This window comes from Atractosteus spatula, chromosome 10 (genome assembly GCF_055471065.1).
Source record: "Atractosteus spatula isolate fAtrSpa1 chromosome 10, fAtrSpa1.hap1, whole genome shotgun sequence".
NCBI classification, from domain to species: Eukaryota; Metazoa; Chordata; class Actinopteri; order Semionotiformes; family Lepisosteidae; genus Atractosteus; species Atractosteus spatula.
In genome coordinates this window covers 11,215,001-11,235,768 of record NC_142715.1, presented here as the reverse complement: position 1 = coordinate 11,235,768, position 20,768 = coordinate 11,215,001, and the positions used below count along the sequence as shown (strand labels likewise).

Genomic DNA, 20,768 nt, shown 5'->3' with positions numbered 1-20,768 from the left:
CAAGCTCAACCCCCGCCAACGATTCGGTGTGAAGAAGCAGAACATTCAAGTTTCACAGACAGAAGCGGCACGCCAGCACAGCCAACATTAAAACGGAGGGCACACTACGATTTGCATTGACACAAAAGTGATCTGGGCAGACGTCGTTCCCTGCATAACGCAAAAAGTGGCAAAGCGCTTTTGGGTTGAGAGGACGCAAGAAGGTTTTTGTTTTGTGCCTTGATGTCAAGCTGAGAAAGCATCTTTAAACACTTTGCTTAGTTTCTCGAGAGACTGCCAAAAAGCAGTTCCCTCCCTTTCGTCTGAAGTCAGATGAAAGGGGGTCGCAACAGAAGCACCTGGCAGCAGTGGGATTCGAACCCACGCCCCCAAAGAGACTGGAATCTTAATCCAGCGCCTTAGACCGCTCGGCCACACTACCCACTGTACCCTGTCTCTTTGTCTCATTACTTGCTCGGAGGAAGCCTGGTGGGTTTTGCTTTTGTCGGCCGACTTAGTGGCGTTATGACCGTGGAACTGACTGCACCTGCTTTTTCTGAGATGCTTCCCCTCTCATGGCGAGATCTCGACTTCTTTAACACCTCTGGATAAAGATCTTCTGTGGAGCAGGTTTCAGACCTCTGCGTACAGCACCCTTGATGTCATTTTATTTTTACAGCAGCCGCATCCGGAGAGTTGTGTCTTTTACGTTTTATTTGAACAACAAAACTACATACAATACAAACAAGAGCACATATAACGTATCAAGAAAATCATCAGGGGCACATGCTATAATACAATTACACTTTATGAAAAACGATTACACAAGGTAAATATTGATAAGGTCCGCACAGCTTGTTCTTACATTTCGAAAGAGTCCGTAAATACCCCTTTACGTCTATTTTGAACTGTTCAAACGTAGGACTCTTCCCAGACCATTTCACTTTATACCACATTCCTAAACGAGGATGCATCTCCTGTTTTAGAACTATTTTGGGCGGTATGGCTTATACAACACACCCACAGTATTCTAATGGTGGACTGCAGATCTGGGCTATAGTTCAGTCGAATACGAAGGATCCAGCAATCGTACTGGATTTGACTGGGATTCTGAAATGTCTCTTGCAAAAGTATTCGGGTTTGCTTGAACCTTTGATAAAAAAAGTGATCTGATCTGAAAATACCCAGCTTACAATCTCTGAGGTAGTTGTCACTAAACTCGGACGTGATGTGGCACACATGTGCCGTGTGCCTTTACTTTTGTAAAAAACTGGTATCGGGAAAAGTTTCTTAATATTTCTTTTGATTAGCATGCAAGAAAATGTGATCATTACCTATGGAATTTCCCGCCAGCGTGGAGCTTGAATTCACAACCTTGAGATTCAGTGTTCAAGAGTCACAGAAGAGGTCGGCCTGGTCTTCAGTTTGCCAATGATAAGCTCCGGCAGTGCTCCTCTGTAAAGCAGATTGTTCGGATCGGTTATGTGGGACGGCACTTCGATACTAAGATCGTTTGCAGCACACGCATGGTTTCCCACCTTCACGCAAAAAACATAGACGAAGGAAGCTCTCTTGTCTTGGGCTGCTGACTCCCGGATTTAAAGCGCTCTGGGTGCCAGCTAAGTCTCTAACAAGCACACTATAAAGACAGGAATTACACTTTGCTCACGTCACGCATGGAGTGGTGAGGCTACTTGTTCCAATATTATCTAGTCACACCTCATATGGTGCCGATTCCTGGTTTTCATTTAAGAAAGAGCACTGGAAACACCGTAAACAGTGCAAAACGTGTGATGAAAGAAGTCTTTTCCCCCCTTTGTCAAAAGCAGAACACAGCGGAGTCATGCCGAGGGTTGTGAGATCAAGATTTCAGTGGAGCACTGTCGTCTACGTCTTTAGCTACATGAGTTGGACATCCTCTTGTACACGGAAAGCAGATTGAGATCCTCTGACATGAAAAGTGCCAGATAAAAGCCATTTCTCATCCTTTCTCTTAGTGCTGGAGCTATCGCATGTAAATGAGGCAACTTGCAAGGCGAGCAGGCTCGGTGCACACTGAACGCAGATGTCTCAGAGCAGTTGAGACGTGTCCAAGTGGCTCTCAAAGAACGGCACTTTCCGGCGCCGTGGCTTAGTTGACTAAAGCGCCTGTCTAGTAAACAGGAGATCCTGGGTCCGATTCCCAGCGGTGCCTTTCTTCCTGTCTTACTGTACAGAATTTATCCTTACGGGCAAATCCCATGCCTTTTAATTCAGGTGAATGCAAGTGTTCGTTTCCTTTCTGGAACAACTTGTTTTGAAAGAAATCTATACAGCTTGCGAAAGATGAAACACAAATCTTGCTTATCAGTGAAGTGAATTGTACGAGAAACAGGAGGAATCTTTTCTCTCCTATGGAGCATGAGCTGAATCAGGAATGAGACATTTCGTGTGTTTGTGCATATGTCAACGCATGACCTACATCGTAAAACTAAAACTAAATTAAAAACTAACATTAAGTTTTCAGAGACATTCATTTATATACAAACAAGAGATAGACAAAGCAATAATTCTACATTAACTTGTCCTGCATTGATCAGACTAATTGAAATGGTCTGATTCAGAGCCTGTGCAGCTCGTGCTAATACAACATTTTCCTTTGATTTCCTTTGAGGGTGGAGTTGTCTTTAAAATCTGGATTAAATAAAAATGAGTGACGTCAGTGTAAAACAGCTTTCCTTCTTGGGGAACAACGGTTGTGTTCCATATTTCTAATTATTTTGGTTTCAAGATAGCAATTTAGTATGTAACATAAAAGCCAACTGGATAAAGCTGTTACACGTCATTTACAATGGTCTTTCAACTAATAGCCTGTGCAGGGATCAAACCCCAGCTGTTGGTACGAGTTGCGTAAGGCTCTGCAACATGCATATGAGAAACTAACCTCTGCTTCTTCATTATATACACAGTGAGCTATATATGCGGGCTTACTGCCCCCTACGGGCTCTGTATTTGATTGCGGTACAAGACTGGCCGTGGAGAAATGAAGTGAAGAGGGTGTGTTCATTAAAAGGCTCATAGCAACCCTGGATGGTCTCAAACCACCACCCTTTTGGTTAACAACCGAGCCACAAAGACTCATGTACAGCTTAACACTTCTCGGTCTCGGTGTAAGTGATACACTCCGTAAAATTTCTGGAGAATCATTTGTTTTTAAAGGAAAATCGCCAACAGCGGCAGAGATCTATTGGAGTTTTTTCATTCTATACTGCAATTTCTGAAGGGTAACCTGTGAAAATACGAATTTTGACGAGAAGGGATGGACATATAAGGTCAGTAGGCTTGGGGAATTGGACCTTATGGTGAAGGCCTGGGGCTCGGCATCAGCAGAACCTGATCAATATCGGTTGACTCCGATATACTTTGACAACTGAACTTCTGGATTTAGAGACATTTACCTTAGTGTCGGTATACTAAGATGTTTTGGTAACGAGGAAGGAGGGACAAAGCAAATTGGCAGAATGTGTGCTATTTTGTTGACTACAAGTCCTCACATGCCAGAGGGTCAATATTAAAAAAAAACGTAACAGTATAATCTCTTGTACTTCACAATTTAATAGTGTCTGTTACATTGTGTCTCACACCTCAGTGTCAGAATTGTGAGACGAGTTTGTAATCAGGAGGGAGGGCCATAGCAATTCAGCAGAAATTGCATTCACCTTTTCCCAATGCATTCTCACATGCCATTTTCTCACATGCCATGCTCAGAGGGTCATATTTTTCAAATGGTATCATAAAATGTCCTGAAGTTCAGGATTTTGACAGTCTGTTATATTGTGTCTCACACCTTGATGTCAGAAATATGAGACAATTTTAAAATCAGGAGGGAGGGCCCTAGCAATATAGCAAACATTGCATTTACCATTTGACAATGTATTCTCTCATGCCATGTTCAGAGGGTCGTATTTAAAAAACGGTACAGTACAATGTCCTGAAGTTCAGGATTTTGATAGTCTTTTCCATTGTCTCTCACACATCTGTGTCAGCATTTTTAGACATTTTTATAACCAGAAGGTAGGTTCGATCACCCTCTGCTCATCCTCAGTTAACCATATAGTCTCATATGCCATGTTCTAAATGTCCCATTTAAAACTGCTATATTAAAATTTCTTGTAAAATGCAAGAGTTTGAGACTTTTTATGATCAGAAGGCAAGGTCTTGGAAAATATGCAGAAAGTGCCAGTGAATTTACGTTTTGCCTTTGTCTTATTTACTCGTGGTATAACATGCCAGTTTGTTTTATTGTGAGTTGTGTTTCTGAAATGTGTTTCATACAAAAATGCAATTTGGACAGTCTCTACTTACATATTCCCCTTTACTGAGGAAATGTACAGTAATACATCCGGATAAGTATTTTTAAAAATGACTGTAGAGAGCCATCTACAGGCGAAAGACGACATAACATCACAGCAGCAGCATTTAAGATGGAACGAAAAACGCAAAGCAGCAGCTGGCGAATAAGAAGCCAACTTCAGCCTCGTTAATGCAATAGCATTAGGTGAGGTGGAAAAATATTTCTTGCTCTGAATCTTAACATTTTTATAGGAGGTGTTCTAGGACTTCTTGCCTCAGAAAAAAAAACTGCCAGTACATCACTTATTTCTACTCCATCAATAGCAGCAGTGTTATCAGTACTGAGCCCTAAATGTAGGTCCTATCATCATATAAAAAGTCGAAAGTATCGACTGCATTCAACTGATAAAATGTATCTTCTATGAGAGTTATATCTTTATCCAAAATACATCGGAAACAAATTTGCACGTTTTTGGGGGGGGATCCTGAAGACTGAGACTCAAAACTTTTTTTTCCTTCTTTCCAGGAGGAAGGATTATTCAGATGCAAACATTGTCCCAAAATCAATGTACTCTCCATTGATATTCAAATTCTCAAATTCTTCATCTGAACGTCGATATTGAAATATGATATCGTACAAATTGTGGTTTTCTTTTTAAAGCAAATTTTATGCTTTAAATTAAATAAATTGTATTTATTATGAATGTGCCGGAATTTTTTCAGTACTTTAGAGGGTTCTGCCATTTTAGATGTTATGCTGTTCCTGTCTGATTTATCAAATGTGTCATTTAAATCTCCAGTCATTTCTATATCAGTCTGAATGCCTTGCAGTAAAGATTGCAATTCATCCAAAAATGCCAATTTTCCCACTGGTGATACATACAAGGAAATGAATGTATATTTTCCCCCCAAATCAACAAATTTAAAATCAAATACCTCCCTCATCTGCAGGTGGAGAGAATAATGTCAGAATAAATACAGGTTTAAAAGTCAGGAGCATTGATAGTCCTATTTTAAAATGACACTAAAATGCTCACAATATATTAAAAAGCTCTGTAAAATGCAAAAATAATAAAAAAAAATATTAAAACAAGGTAAAAAGAAATAATACACAGTTATAAAGCTCAGGGATTATCAATGTGAAGTTACAATGGGTTGATTGTGTTTCATGTGATTTAAAAAATAAAATGTTTGCAAAAAATCCACTTACAATATGCTAAAAATGGCAAGAATACTTAACCTTTTACTACCAGTGACATATTTAGCCAATGTCCGCCTGGAATTTCCTCCCCCTTAAACATTTGTTATATCTCTGCAGCAGAACATAGCAGGAGCCTGGTTCAGGTCTTAAATTGAAGCTAACCCCCTTGGCTTTGAGTGTGAATAGTCAAATTTCTTATATTGCTTAATGTGTCCACTCAGCAGACAAACATATGAAAAAAAAAACAAAAAAAACAGCTGGCGAACATTTTTTTTTGGTCTTCAGAGGTCAGATTTTTCAACTATATGCATGTCAAGGGCCTGGGAATGATTTGAAAACCTTGTTCTAGGTGGCTACTAGCTTGGATAAAAAATTGGGACAAATTGATCAATTAGAAAAAATTCTACATCATGTTTTGTGAAGACTGGACCTGGAATGAAATTTCACGCCTATAATAAAAAATCATAAAATATAGAAAATAATAAGAATAAAAACCATTGCAATTGCTATAAAAACCTTAAGAAACTGCTAGAGAGCCTTTATCTGCTGTTATGCAATGAAAAAAAACCTCAGAGTTGCCTTCTGGTGTGAAAAAAAGGAGCACTGATAAAAAACTGATAAAAAAAACTGATTGATTATCCCTTCTGAGTCAATGATTGACAGCTAAAAATGCAGCCTGAAGCTTCTAGAGGAAGTCTCACCCCCTAAGGGCTCTGAATGGCTGAAAATACAAAGAATGACAGCGGTTTTTACCAATCAAATCGCCTTATTTCTGGCGCTCGTTCTTCAAACATTTACTACGTAATCAGTAACGTTTACTAGTCTCTAGCTCTTGAGATAAACTAGTCTGGGTTATTTTGGATATATATCATGCTCCACAATAAGGTAAAAACATGGGATATATATATATATTTGCTGGTTTTTGCTTTTGCGGTTTTGTTGGTAAAAATGTATGATATTGACATGCTGTGCTTGCCGGGTTGCCGTGTGTTTTTATTGGGATTCTGCTAGTTCATTAATTTATTGGTTTATTGCATAATAGTGTCATGTCTGTGGAAACAAACTTTATGGTTTTGTTGTGGTGATATTTGAGATTACGTGCATGTGAGAAAATTTGTGGAGCGGTTTCAAACAAACGTTTATCTCGCGTTTATCTTAAAAATAAAAAGTGTCATCTGGGGAGACAGGAGTGGTCCTCGGTGACCGCGATCCGAGCTAAGTTAACAGGTGTGTAATTTAAAAAAAAAATAAAACAAGTTAAAAATAAATACTAAATGGGTTTAACATTCAGGAATGTAATTGGTCAGATGCTTACGATAAGTGATGCTGGTGTTTCGTGTGATTTAGCGAATTCAAAAAAATATTAATTTTAAAAACGGCAAGAGCTCGTATGGAAAAAAAAAAGTTCGTAAGTATCTTTGTTACAACAGCCGCGCCAGAACTATTCGGATACTGTACATCAGAAAAGTACCTGAACTTGACTGGTTTATATTCAGTTATGTGCATTGGGAACGAAAGGGAGACTTAGATGGATTTTATTAGGGTTTTAGGAATCAGAAAATTTATTTTTACACGTTTATGCCTACGAGCAGAAATAACTTCCTGCTTTCAGCGCTTTTTTTGTTTCTGCTTGTAACCTCGAACAGAGAAACCCAGTACTGAATCACAGAAACACCCCGGAGTTTCTGTGTTTCTGGGATTTAAGAGGGATGTATGCAGCGGTGTTACTAGTCTGGAAGGAGGAGACGCGCATTCCGCACGGGGAGCGTAGAGCAATGAGCCGCACCTGCTGCGCGCTGAGTCCTGTCCTATATAACCGCTGAGCATGGACACACAGAGTCTTCAGCCAGTGTTGGAGATTTATGATTTCAATGTTTTTTTTTCCTTTTGAGCAGAAGATGGATTTCTTCCTCTAGTTAAAGTTATTGGAGTTGTGGTTACTGTGCTAGACCGTCGGGAATAGCGCTTTTATTTATTTTTTATCAAGCAGTCTCCTGTATACTGTACGTGAAATAAAGATAAGAGTGCTTTCTTGATACTTCACAAGAGTATACATAATTTAAGAGCTGTATTAAAAAAAATGAACTGGAAGAAAAGCAATAGGGCTGGAGTTTATAGACTGTGATGCAAATACGAGAGTAGGAGAGGAGGGGACTAGTTCAGGAGCACAACCGGCCCTCTCCTGCCCATTCTCCCACCAGGGTCTGTTGTAACCCAGTGTGAAATTCAGCTCCTTGCAGTTCAGCTTTTGATCACTCAGCTGCTTTGCCCTGGGAATATGGGGCAAATAAAGGAGATAACAACCAGACTAGAGGGAGAGTTTTTATTCCTAAGGGATGACTTGTTTTACAACAGCAGACAACTTAAAGAAACAAAAACCTCTGTTCTGCTGCTCCAGGTTGGTTCCACTGGGAACAAGTGTGGCCAGGAGCTCATGAACAGTAATTAGGGGTTGTTTCCACAAGGGTGGCTGGAGTAAGTTAGATGTCAAGGGCAATAAAACTCATTAGACCTAATTGACCAGTTAAAGTGAGTTGTTCTGCTTTCTGCACAGAAACCAGTGCTCTCTTCTCAATGTGTGGGTGAGTCTCTCAGTGATATAACAGCTAGGCAGGACTGCCACTGTGGTCTATTTCATCACCTGTGACCCCATCTTCCAAAGACAATAGTCCAATCTAGCATAGAGTGTCCCGGACTGCTCCGTCAGTGACAGTGAGAGGTTTATCTTGTCTCTTGTTCCGCCAGAATGTAACAAATAGTGACTCCTTAATGGATGAAACTTTAGCTTTTGTAGGTAATTATACCACTTGACAATGTTACAGGTGTTGGGGGGGGGGACCCCTAGTGATCCCACAGTCTCACATAGACAATGGCCAGTCTACACAAACCTCCAGTCAACACAGCCCTGACCCCTGTTATGTCACCCAGGTCTACACTGTGAGACAATGATTATTTAGGAAAATTGTAAGGAATGCATTCCAAAGCAGTCAATGGAAGTATGGAATTAAAATAGTCAAGTCTTGATAAATAGAGTATATTATCTATTTATTATACCTTTACATTGTGACAAAAACAAATTTCAAGTCCATTATGAGCACACACAGCATATTAAAGATGGGTCTCTGCACTGTAAAGGAATCTCAGTTCACTTATAACGACTTCTTTAACACCTCTGGATAAAGATCTTCTGTGGAGCAGGTTTCAGACCTCTGCGTACAGCACCCTTGATGTCATTTTATTTTTACAGCAGCCGCATCGGGAAAGTTGTGTCCTTTACGTTTTATTTGAACAACAAAACTATATACAATACAAACAAGAGCACATATAACGTATCAAGAACATCATCAGGGGCACATGCTATAATACAATTACACTTTATGAAAAACGATTACACAAGGTAAATAAAGATAAGGTCCGCACAGCTTGTTCTTACATTTCGAAAGAGTCCGTAAATACCCCTTTACGTCTATTTTGAACTGTTCAAACGTAGGACTCTTCCCAGACCATTTCACTTTATACCACATTTCTAAACGAGGATGCATCTCCTGTTTAAGAACTATTTTGGGCGGTATGGCTTATGCAAGTCCATTATGCACCATTAAAACTTTAGCTAATAAACCTGAAATGTCATTTCTTTTACTGCTTGTTCTTTAAGGTACTAACTCATTGACATTATGTAGATTAAAATAAGACTATTCACATGCCAAATAAACTCTAGTAATCAAGAGCAATTAAGAAAAGGAAACAAAACCATCTTTTGAGGATGCCAGATAGAAATGTAAACACACACTCACACGTGGGGCCAATCTTACCAGAAATCAATTAACCCACCAATGATCTTGGACTGATGTCTGAAAACCAGAGCAAACAGTACAATATTAAGGTACTAAAGCTATTAGTAGAACAGATCTAGCTTCTCAACATAATACTTATGTCTGAACTTCATTGAATAGTGACACTTCAATCTTTCATATTCAATATTTTTCACAAAATCAACAGCTGAGAACAGACCGCCATATACCTTTATCCAGTGGTTTTCAGAGCAGAGACATCCGTGTGGGCAAGAGTTCTTTCCCTGAGGTCCACTGCACGTCAGCTAGCCACGTTCTGGCTGGGTCGTGTGTCCTCCTGGGAACGTCGCCTGTAATGAATATTGGGGACTTTGTACAAATGAATAATGTGAGCATATTAATATGATTTGTGTTGAAGCCAAACATAGACAATCACTGTTAAAACTTGAATTCAACCTCCAGTGTCTGCTTTTGAAATGCTGATCATCACCCGTCTTCTGGCTTCTAGATGCACGTGTTAATGGATATTTCTTGTCTTCTTTTTTTTCCCCCCATATTTCTGTATCATTAAGTACTTCTGGGTCATTTCATGTACCTCGTGGCATCTTGGCTGGTGGTGAATGGCAGGCAGCTGCTCTAAAAATAACATGCCTATTAATATGATGTTGAAGACAAAACCAAAACAATACAACTTTGTTTTGCACTTTACAATTTATCACAAGCTTGTCATATTTACAGTCATCGACTGATTTAGGCTGCTGTTCCTGTGAAAAATGTCCTTTGTTTAAGAAAGATTCAATTTAAAATCTTTAGGTTTTAAATATAAACCACTGGCAATATGGTAATCACTTTTACAACTTTTAAGAAGTTGCAAGATCCATATCCCTTCCTTATGAACTTGAACTTTATTGCCATATGTAACCGGTACTGGTACAATGGAATTCTTACTCACAGAAAGTCTCTCGATTGTAAAACAAGTGTAAAAAACAAGACAAAGTGCAAACAGTGCATCAAGACAATGTACAAACAAACAATAGACAATGTGCAAGTAAACATGTAGACAGTTTGAATGTAAACAATACAGACGTGTAAACAATGACTGGAGATGTGCAATAGATAAGAAATCATAAAGAGGTAGATGGTGATGGTGTAGGTGAGGTCCGAGGGGGATGGCTAAATGTGTTCGCCAGTCTCACTGCTTGTGGATAGAAGCTATTGAAGAATCTAGTGGTAAGTGTCCGTATGCTCTTATATCTCTTGCCTGAGGGCAGTGGGGTGAAGAGCTCATGCCCGGGGTGGTGACTGTCCTCTGTGATGGCCAGAATTCTACCACGGCAGCGGTCCTCATAGAGCTGTTTAATCTCGGTGAGACCGCAGCCGATGATCTTCTGGGCCATATTGACCATTCTCTGCAGTGCCTTTCTTTCTCGGTGATCCCGTTGGTGAGGACGCTCTCGATGGTGCAGCGGTAGAAGTTCACCAACACATGTATTGGCATCCCCCATCGCTTGAGGCACCTCAAGAAATAAAGGCGCTGCTGAGCCTTCTTCATGATAGAGTCAGTGTTCACAGTCCAGGTTAGATCTTTAGAGATGTGAATTCCTAAAAACCTAAAGCTGGTGACTGTTTCCACTTCCATTCCATCAATACTGAGTGGGCTGTGAGTGTATGGCCTGTGTCTCCGAAAGTCCACTATTAGCTCTTTCGTTTTCTTTATGTTCAAGTCCAGGTAATTGCTATGACACCACCTAAGCAGCTGTACAACTTCATCCATGTAAGTGGACTCGTCATCATCACTGATCAGTCCTATTATAGTGGTGTCATCGGCAAACTTAATGATGCGGTTGTTGCTGTGTCTTGCTGTGCAGTCGTGAGTAAATAGGGAGTACAACCTTGGACTCAGACAGCAGCCTTGTGGGGTTCCAGTGCTCAGGGTGAGTGGTGTTGATGTTTTATTGCCTATCCGCACCACCTGTGGTCTCTCGATAAGAAAGTCCAGCAGCCAGTTGCAGACAGAGTTGCACAGACCTAATCCCCTGAGCTTTGTCACCAGTTGACTGGGTATGATGGAATTGAATGCTGAACTGTAGTCCACAAACAGCATTCTCACATACGAGTTCTTAGTGTCCAGGTGTTCCAAGGCTGTATGCAGAGCCAGGGAGACAGCATCATCCACTGATCTGTTGTTCTGGTAGGCGAACTGCAAGGGGTCCAGGGACTCTGTGATGGAGGAGTTGATGTGTGACAAGACCAGCTTCTCCAGGCATTTCATCACCACAGATGTTAATGCTACTGGGCGGTAATCATTCAGGCATGTCACTTTTGCCTTTTTGGGGGTTGGAACAATAGTGGTTTTTTTGAAGCAGGTGGGGACCATGGACTGTGACAGGGAGGAGTTAAAGATGTCCGTAAGCACTGTGGTCAGCTGGGCTGCACATGTCCTTCGGACTCGAGGTGGTATCCCATCAGGCCCTGCAGCCTTACGGATTTTCACCCTGCTCAGAGTCTTCTGCACGTCCTGCTCTGAGAGTTTCAGAACAAACTCACCCTGCACACTTGGGGTCTTCTCAGCATTGCCCGTGTTCAGAGCATCAAAGCGGGTATAGAAATGGTTCAGCTCGTCAGGCAGGGATGCGTTGTTCGTGTCAATCTCCTGGCTGCAGCCCTTGTAGCCTGAGATTGACTGTAATCCCTGCCACAGCCTCCGGGTGTCAGCGCACTGCGTTTCAAGCCGCACTCTGTAGCTCCGTTTGGCGCATTTTATGGCTTCCTCTAATGCATACCGTGATTTCTTGTACAGCTCTTTGTCCCCCGATTTGAACGCGATGGATCTATCTTTTATTTTATTGTGAATGTCGTTGTTGAACCACGGTTTCTGATTGGGAAATGACCTAATTTTCATTTCTGGTACACAAATGTCGGTGCAGTATTTAATATAGCTGGTGACCGCGTCCGTATACTCATTTAAATCTGTGTCGGGAGCTCTGAATGCGTCCCAGTCTGTACTATCAAAGCAGTCTATTAACTTGCTTTCCGCCTCCTCAGACCAACAACGCACTGACCTGTTCGCAATGGGGGAGGTCTTCAGCTTCTGTTTGTACTCAGGAAGCAACAGGAGAGCGATGTGGTCCGACTTACCGAAACTCGGTTTGGGAAGCGCTTTGTATGCTCCTTTTATTGTTGTGTAGCAGTGATCCAAAATATTGTCTCCTCTTGTCGGTACTGTGACATGCTGAATGTATTTTTGCAGTACTTTCCTCAGAGTGCAGTGGTTGAAGTCGCCAACTACAATTGAGACGGCTTCTGGGTGGGAGTTTTCGTGCTTGTTGATAATGTCGTGGAGTTCGCTATGTGCTGCTTCCACGCAGACTTGAGGTTGAATGTAAACGGTTGTGATGATAGTGGCGGAAAACTCCCTCGGCAAATAAAAGGGTCGACATTTTATGGTCAGGTGTTCTAGATTCGGCGAGCAGGATTTAGAGATTACCTTCACGTCGGTGCACCACTTGCTGTTGACCAGGAAGCAGACGCCTCCTCCTTTGTGTTTGCCGGTTGCTTGGTGGTTTCTGTCCATGCGGTAAACGGTGAACCCCTATTGGCTGGATGGCGGTGTCCGGGACGCATGCATTCAGCCAGGTTTCAGTGAAGGCATAAACACAGCAGTCCCTCAGGTCCCTTTCCGCATTGATCCGACAATGTAGCTCATCTATCTTTTTGTCCAGTGACTGAACATTAGCTAACAAAATAGACGGCAGCGGTGGTCTGTGCGGACGCCTTCGTGGTCGCGCTAGTACGCCGCCTCGTCTCCCCCGGCGTCTGCCCACCTGTTGTTGTTGTTCGCCGCATCTTTGTCCGATCCAGCAGGTGGGGTCCGGTACGTGAAAAAAGTTGTTTGATGACATTAAGGAGTCTGTCCTCAGGTTTAAAAGCGTTTGTCTATCATAAGTAATGACAGACATTGAGCGTCCAACACAAAACAAGAGTATTAACGTATAAATAAACATTAAAACAGACACACAACGAGAGAGCTTTCTGTAAACCGTCGCCATCTTTCCATCTTTTCTTATATCCTTGCTGATGAGAATGAGAAATGCTATTTTCAAGACATTAACACGAATATAATTTTTACATTAATTCCAAGATACAAGAAAATGAATATCTTCAAAATATGCACTTTAATATACTTACTTAGTTTCTTTTTTGGAAATGGTCAGTGAACCAACCACTCCAGAGCTTTTCCTTCACCTTGAAATTATTTCCTGGAAATGCTGTAATCACAGAGGAGCTCTTCTCCCCTCAACAATGTCCCTTTTTGTCACAGACAGAATTATGACAGACTGTTCGTTGATTATAAATGACTTTCTTACAGCCCTTACATTGTCTTTTCTCTTTGATGGATTTATCCATCTTCCGATTTGCCTCCTTATCCGGGAGGCAGGCTCAGTGTTTTTCACGAGCATCAATGCACAGTTTTTGTGCAGGTTCATCTGAAAAGAAAAGACATCTCATGTCTCCCTCTGTCATCTGTGAGCTTCAGCAGTTGTCTTTGTGATGACCTTGCCATTGTAATCACACACCACCTCTCCCTTCTGGAAACACCTGGAAGTCACAAACTTCTTCCCCTTCACAGTGGAGTGTGCTCTCACGAGGCACCAGTTCTGTAGGTTTTGGGCATTTACGGGGACAATTATTAATTGTAGCCATAAATTACAAAGTTGATTCTTTTGATGGCTTTAGAATCCAACCATGCGATATAACTCAAACAACGCACACACACAGGTACTAATACACGAGGATACATTTATTAATACATAGAATATGCATGTAAACCTAACAGATCTTATCGAGAGGGTTATCAGAATACAAAAGGTATATATTCAGTCAGTTACGAAGAGTTACATATATCAAGAGGACATACGTTCAGTATATCATTCATTTAGACCGTTTTGTAAATGAACTTGGTTATAACTTCTACATTAGATACTCAAAACAAGTACATAACTCTTAGGAATTAAATTGATATCAACTGGTTGGGATAACAATTGAATTCTTGAGCAGTAATGCATTGAAGTTGAATACTCATCCAATCTCTGGGGATTCAGATCTCCTGCGGGCTCTCTGGCTCCGTGCCAGGCTGTGCTGTGCGGCTTGCGACGATGCACTGCTGATGCTCACTGACCGGCTAGTTAGTGTTGGCTTTAACTAGCAGAGTTTGTGCAGAGGAGAAAAGATGAATGTGGGTCCCAGCAAGTCATGAAGCACTAGTTCTGAATAGTGATTCAGCTGTCCACAGTTCCGACCTGTTCACGAGGCTTGCTGCTGATGCTAACCTCGGGAAGATCCTTTGGTTACTCTCTGTCAACCTCCGCTCTCGACTCTTAGAACAGAGGAAAGTTCTGGCACTTGGACACACTGGCCGTTCCGTGGTTGTCCAGGCTCAGGATGGTCAGGAGGCGCGCTGCGAGAATGTCCTGCCCTTGGGAGCCTTCTGCTCCTGGGCCGTCCTGCCCTGGAATTCTCCTTAGAAAAGTCTTTAGAATAGTCTTGGAGCTCTGTGTTGCCTGTTTTTACCTGGAGGAACTTCAGCTTATTCATTGGCTGAAAGTTCCATGGGCATCAGAATCCCACATGGGTTACTCGGCCCTACCAGTCCCTGATTGGTTGATCAAGGTGAGATATGAGTCACTTACTCCTGACACTTAGGAATGTAGTCCAGATGTCCATCTGGCACTCCCTAGACAGATAGGCGCCAATGGATGACCATTGATCATGATAGCCAGCCTTAGCTAAGTGCATCCCCCTTTGGGAGCTGTCCCTTATCAAAAGAAAACATCTTTAAATCAGCCTGCATGAATAGCTTCTCTGTGGCTGAACCACAGATTTGAAGAGAGAGATGGGGCCTCATTTGGGAAAGCACAGCAACACTTAATTCTGTCTTATTAATAAGCATTGCCGCTACATATCCCCCCTTTTTGAAGGTCACGAGGTCCTGAGGCGTTGTTGCCTTCAAAACAAAACAGAGTTAAGTGATGTCCCTTGTCATTAGAACATTAACCTTAAATGTCCACATTACTCCTCGAGAATTCATACCGGAACCAGCATTGGGAACAAACAGGATGAATAAAATCTGGAGTATGTATAAACACGGTAGGAGACATCATCTCAGTCTAGGCATTACACATCAGGAAGTTCACTGTCAATATCTGATACCTCTGTAGGCAGATATTTGGGAAGAAGTAACTTCCTTTCTTTTGACATGCTACCTTTGACTCATTCATGCTACCCGGAGTACATCTTGATGTAAGAGTACAGCATTCAGAGTACACTGTCAGTCATGACCCAGCTACCCGGCAGTAGTGTTACAATAACAACAGTTCCTGTTCCCAGCCCCCCTGATAAACCACGACACCTGTGTTGGGCACCTGCCAGGGTGGGTTGGAGGTTTGTTCCATTAAAGCAAACTAACTACCTGTACCTCTTCAGGGCGTAGTGTTTCTTGGATTTCTATCCAATTCAATAGTGTGGCACCTGAAGGCATCCACGACCTCCAGTTTGGTCTTATGTTGTCTGGTTCCAGACCGTACAGTGTTAAGTTACCATGCTGAACTATGGCCTCCTTGGGAACTTGCAGGAGACTGTTGGTTAGGTAGCTGCATTGTGGTAGCTGTATCATGCCTGTCACAAGTCATAGTGACAGTTAAGTGTGGTGTGCTGACCAGCCATTTACTTCCCACCTGCTCTTCATGGGGTTCATTAACCTCCCTCTGTTCGTAAGTAGCTTTACACCCTTCATTGGTGAATCATTTAGACACAGCCAATGGATAGCTTTGGTAGCCATACCCATCTCAACATTTGGAACCAAATTCAATCTTGGATTGCCTTCTGGGTGAGCTCTGAGCGATGGGGTGGTTAATGTCACATACTCCTCTACTGAGAAGAGTGGAATCAAGTGGGTTGGGAATTGTGCCATGGCTAGACTGGCTACAGTGGCACTGAACTCCCTTAACAGGTCTTGTGTCAACATTCTGGCCTGTTGCACACAAGCATAAACCCACTGTATAACACCGGCAATCATGTCCACTGGTTGGGGGATAAGGTTTAACCCTGTTGCATAGGAAGTTGCCTGTAGGGTTTTCCCTAAGCTTTCCAACTTTTGCTGCTGTTGATACAGTCTGTCACTACCCTCTGGCATCTCTGACACCTGCCTTCTTGGGGCAGTCAGGGTGAGAGTGCCAGTAGCAAACAAACCTACCAAAAATAGCAAACGCACAACAGTGGCAGCAGCGATCAGTCCTCCTAAAAGTCTTTTAGGGTGGCTGATCTCAGTCATCTCCTTCTGAGTGACTGTCGCCTTTCTAAGCTGGCGCAGTATGTACATGGTGTCTTTCTCAGTATGCCATGTGGCATCTTGGGCACCAACATCCTGGAAATCTGGGGAGATCTGACGCAGCTGTTGATGCTCCTCCTCCATTTCCAGGGCATCTGCTTTTTCGATTTGTTCATGCCTGTGCTCTAGGAACCCTGCAGGGGGTGGTGCAGCGGTGGAGCATGCCTGAACCTCGGCTGAGTGATCATCTGGAGCACCTGAGTGATCTGGACTTGTTACCCCAGTCTCACTGTTCAGGTCTACCCTGCAAACTTCCTGATTGAGGAATCCCTCTATCGGCATGTTTACAATCGTTCGCTGGGCGTGGGTGTAGGGCACCTGCTCGCTCCCCCCTTCCCTCGCTAGGGGTTCAGGGAGCTGCCCCAGCAGTGGGATAGCTAGTTCACTGTCTTTGAACTCACTATCACCCACCAGGCCCATGTCAGTGCGGGCGGGGATTCTGACACCCCCCTTTGCCGTGTTCTGCACTAACAGGCGGGTGGCTTGACCATCCAGCTCCAGTCTGGCTGAACCACTGTTGGTCAGACTCAGACTGACAGACTGAGCTGGTGGCTGTAAGAAAACCGGCTCGGCTTTCATTCCCTGTCCCTTCCGGGGGACTGGGTGTGTTGGAAACCCTGCCGTTGAGGCAGGAACAATCAGGTCAGTCTCACTCACTATCTGGTAGTTGTGAGAAATAATGTTACCTGACTGCAGGTTCCCTGGGTCACAGCAGAGGGAATCGGCATCTGGGATAAGGTGTGTCCACAGCGCAGTAGTCTCAGCGTCCAGCTGGACCTCCTCTCTAACCTGTGAATGTTGCACCAGGGGCACCTGGCGGTGGCCCCGTGACAGCTGCTCAAGCAGATCCTCACTAATAGAGGACCTCTCAGGGCTAAGGGTGAGGGCTACATCACCAACCTGCTCTCCTGCCATCTGGATCCCTTCCACCACTGCAGGGTGGTGGTCCTGACCCCTCTTGGGTGCCAGGGTGCACAGGGAAAGCTCCTTTTCATCGCCAGGTGGGGAGATCTGCTCCTCTTTAGGGATGTAAAAGGGGTGTGCTTTACCTGGTGGATCAGGCGGCTGCTTGGAGCACCGCTTCTGTGGCATGGAGGCTGTTGTGACCTCAGCCGGGACATGACTTCCCTGTATATCCGGGGAACAAGAAAATATTTTTATTTCTTGTCCAGAGGGAACAGAAGAAATCTCCACATAGGCTTCTGTGTTCGGTGGGCACTGTGTGAGCACAGTCTGCCTCTTGGCCCCCCTTCCTTCTGTACAGAAGGCTTAGGAGCCTTGACCTGTTTCCACACGTTGCCTTTCTGGTGATCCACCAAAGGTTCCTCTCTGAGTCGCATGCCCTTTTCTTTTTCTACCCGTTTGAGCTTGCTGTATGACATCAAACACCTTTCAACCTCAGTGTCAATCAATGTCTCACTGTGTAAGACATCTCCCATGGCAGCCTTGAGGTAAAAGCTTCCTGCTTTTCCTCTCTGTTTTACTGCCTGCTCTGTGACTTCAGGGGTGGAGTCAGCACTCGCTTGGGAGTGGCTGACCTCATCCAGGCAGGAACCCTTCCATTCAATCAGATAGACTGAGGGAGGGAGAGGGGGCGGGTCTCCGCCTCCTCCAGTGGAGAGTATCAGCTCATTCACGCTTCCGGCAGCCTTGGGGAGCGGTTGTCTCTGTCCTAATAAAACTTGTTCAAGCCTGGCCAGGCGGGCGGCTACTGAATCCTTTTGTTCAGCTTTATCTAGCCCTTTCTCTTCCCCGGTGTTCTCATGGAACTTAGGACGCTGGGTGTGGTCCTGTGTGCCTGCTTTGGAACGGGGCTTAGCCAGCTCAGGAGCCTGTGCTCCTTCAAGCAGGGGGGAATTAACCCTGCTGGCTCTGACGGCGAACACAGTCGCTTTAACAGCTTTTTGCTCAGAGCGACTTTGGACATCATACTCCCAAGCTTTCTGCACGAATCTCTTAATATCGGTCATTTTCATGGTCTGTGCATCTGTATGCATTAAGATCATCTTTCTGACTGACGGGTGGAGATTCGCAATGAATAAACCCTTGAAATGTGTGTTCTCTTCACAACCCTCATCATTTCGCCCTGCAAAATAAGTTCATCTAAGTCTCTCGTAATATTCGCGATGGGACTCTGCTCTCTCGTGCTTAATGTTAAGGGCGGTGGCTATCGCGGCAGTCGGGTCAATAAACGCACTGTATTCTGATAAGTGCTTGACACAACTCTTCAAAGTCATCACAGACTTTCTTCATCTGCCTAGCCATCCACTCATGTACAGCTCTGCTGCTAGTTTTCCTAACCAGAAACACTTTTTCCTGTTCTGTAGCGTTTGGCAGGTACTGCAGGGTATACCTGAGGTCTTGAATATAACTCTCGATATTATTCTCTGACACTGCAGGGTCAAATCTCTCCATGTCCTTCGCTAGCTCTCTCAGAGAATGGAGGTTTATTCTCCTAGCTTCTCCGCTGACGGAGATATGACGGAGATCGTGGTCAGACCTGTCGCTGCTAGAGAGAGTGCTTAATAGCGACTTGAATTCAGACCTTTTAGCAACCATCGTTAAACTTAAAGAGTATTACTTTTCAGTACGAAATCACAGTTCTACCACAGAAAACCACAAGATCAAGTATGCAATCAACCCAGTAGATTGCAAAAGATCACAAAACAATCAAGCACTGCTTAAAGAGCAAGGGGAACTTTTTTCCTTTCGGCTTTCAGCACACTGTATTGTCGAGTATGAAACCCGCGGTGTTTTATATTGAATTATTCCGCTTGGTTGTCTCATTTCAGTCTTACCATAGCCCGTCCAGGGACGCCAATAAATGTAGTGTGCTCTCTGAAGGCACCAGTTCTGTAGGGTTTGGGCATGTACGGGGACATTTATTAATTGTAGCCGTAAATCACAAAATGATTCTTTTGATGGCCTTAGAATCCAACCATGCGATATAACTCAAACAACGCACACACACACGGGTACTAATACACGAGGATACATTTATTAATACATAAAATATGCATATAAACCTAACAGATCTTATCGAGAGGGTTATCAGAATACAAAAGGTATATATACAATCAGTTACAAAGAGTTACATATATCAAGAGGACATACGTTCAGTATATCATTCATTTAGATCGTTTCATAAAGTGAACTTGGTTATAACTTCTACATTAGATACTGAAAACAAGTACATAACTCTTAGGAATTAAATTGATATCAACTGGTTGGGATAACAATTGAATTCTCAAGCTGTAATGCATTGAAGTTGAATACTCATCCAATCTCTGGGGATTCAGATCTCCTGCGGGCTCTCTGGCTCCGTGCCAGGCTGTGCTGTGCTGCAGATGCTCACTGACCGGCTAGTTAGTGTTGGCTTTAACTAGCAAAGTTTGTGCACAGGAGAAAAGATGACTGTGGGTCCCAGCAAGTCAGGAAGAGGACCGGTTCATTCCTGATGAAGCGCTAGTTCTGAATAGTGATTCAGCTGTCCACAGTTCCGACCTGTTCACAAGGCTTGCTGCTGGTGCTTACCTCAGGTGGATCCTCTGGTTACTCTCTGGCAACCTCCGCTCTAGACTCTTAGAACAAAGGAAAGTTCTGGCACTCGGACACACTGGCCGCTCCGTGGTTGTCCGGGCTGAGTCTTAGGATGGTCAGGAGGCGCACTGCGAGAATGTCCTGCCCTTGGGAGCCTTTTGCTCCTGGGCCGTCCTGCCCTGGAATTCTCCTTTGAATTCCCTTTAGAAAAGTCCAGGAAATAGTCTCTCAGGCCCTCTGTGTTGCCTGTTTTTACCTGGAGGAACTTCAGCTCGTTCATTGGCTGAAAGTTCCATGGGCATCAGAGTCCCACGTGGGTTACTCGGCCCTACCAGTCCCTGATTGGTTGATCAAGGTGAGATGTGAGTCACTTACTCCTGACACTTAGGAATGCAGTCCAGATGTCCATCTGGCACACCCTAGACAGATAGGCGCCAATGGATGACCATTGATCATGATAGCTAGGCTTAGCTAAGTACATCCCCATTTGGGAGCTGTCCCTTATCAAAAGAAAACATATTTAAATCAGCCTGCATGA

The 20,768-nt window shown here is 43.4% G+C and overlaps 1 non-coding gene across 1 annotated transcript; it reads right to left on the bottom strand.

Annotated features, from left to right (window-relative positions):
• Nucleotides 1-339: 339 nt before the first annotated feature.
• trnal-aag (transfer RNA leucine (anticodon AAG)) lies at nt 340-421 on the bottom strand. Its single transcript has one exon. It is a non-coding gene; the product is annotated as a tRNA-Leu (tRNA).
• Between the last annotated feature and the right edge of the window lie 20,347 nt (nt 422-20,768).